We start from the raw sequence: 1,828 nt of genomic DNA, 5'->3' as shown, positions 1-1,828 counted from the left end.
TTTCTCACTCATCATTATTCACGGTTCATTCAGGATTATCTGTAATCACTGTAGCATCCACATTAATGTAGGAGTGTTTAAAAACATATTTTATTCTTATTTACAATAAAAGTGATTACAAAATGACGTAATACATTATTTACCAGTCATTTCTATTGGGCACAAAATAATCTGAAAACTTTGAATATTTCCCAATACTTTTGGTCCCCTAAAATGGGGGGGCTATGTACAAAAAGTGCTGTAATTTCTAAACGGTTGACCCGATATGGATGAAAATCCCCTAAAATTAAAGCTGACAGTCTGCACTTTCGCCTAATAGTCATTGTATCAAATCCAAAGTGCTGTAGTACAGAGGCAAAACAACAACACAATTGTCACTGTCCCAATATTTTTGGAGCTCACTGTATGTCATATTTGATAAATGAACAGACTAGTCCCCTGGAGGTCTTAGCAGAGGCTCAGAACAACAGGGGTTGATATCGGTCACACTGCTGGGGGCTTTATAGCTACGTCCTCTCTCCCTCCAGGAAACATGTTTCTGCGAAGAAACACATTTATTGGCAAAACTATCGTCTCTTTATTCTCTCACTTTTTCATCCAAGAAAAGAGCTTGGTGTGTGTGTGTGTGTGTGTGTGCTTGCATGCATGTGTGTGTGTGTGTGTTTACAATGACAAGCATTGTTGACAATTCTGACATGTCCATGAATAAATACATTAAACCTATGGTTTGCAGAACTCTCTCTCATCACAGTGGAATCTTCATTTAAAAACACAAATAAATGTCAACCACAGTCCTGTTTTTAGGATCCAGTTATAGGTGAATGTTCCTCTTCCTCCAAAGCAATGGATGAGATAACTTGGGGTCATCTAATTGAAATATGTCCAGCTTTCCAATGAACCCATTGACACCTTGATGAACAATATGTTATGGACTCTGAACTAATATTTAGTCTTTAAAACAATACACTCACAAATCGCCAAGACAATCTAAGAAGTGGTCTGGAGATGTCCTTCTGGGTTCGGAACCAGTGCCTGTTCTGTCATAATGAATTAACTGTTTCTGTGGATGATATAATTATGCAACCGGTTAAGTCATTTTAAACAGTGGTGGAAAAAGGACCCAATTGTCATACTTGAGTAAAAGTATAGATACCTTAATAGAAAGTTACTCAAGTAAAAGTGAAAGTTACCCAGTAAAATACTACTTGAGTAAAAGTCTAAAAGTATTTGGTTTTAAGTGTAATTGCTAACATATACTTAAGTATCAAAAGTAAAAGTATAAAGTATTTTGAATGACTTGTAAGTGTAGATGATGTACACTCAGTGGCCAGTTTATTAGGTACACCCATCTAGTACTGGGTCGGAACCCCCTTTGCCTCCAGAACAGCCTGAATTCTTCAGGGCATGGAAGGTGTGGCGTTCAAACATTGCTCAATTGGTATCAAAGGACCTAACGTGTGCCAGGAAAACATTCCCCACACCATTACACCACCGCCACCAGCCTGTACCGTTGACATCAGGCAGGACGGAGCCATGGACTCGTGCTGCTTACGCCAAATCCTGACTCTGCCATCAGCATGACCCAACAGGAACCGGAATTCGTTGGAAACATGCAATGTTTTTCCACTCCTCAATTGTCCAGTGTTGGTGATCGCGTGCCCTCTGGAGACGCTTCTTCTTGTTTTTATCTGATAGGAGTGGAACTCTGTGGTTATCTGCTGCAATAGCAAGGATCGACACTACTGTTGTACTGTGCCTTTATTTGCCTGTTTGTGGCCCGCCTGTTAGTTTGCACGATTCTTGCCATTCTTGTTCGAACTTTTGTCAT

Source organism: Salvelinus namaycush, chromosome 34 (genome assembly GCF_016432855.1).
Source record: "Salvelinus namaycush isolate Seneca chromosome 34, SaNama_1.0, whole genome shotgun sequence".
Taxonomy (NCBI): Eukaryota; Metazoa; Chordata; class Actinopteri; order Salmoniformes; family Salmonidae; genus Salvelinus; species Salvelinus namaycush.
Note: the sequence above shows the minus strand (reverse complement) of the source record.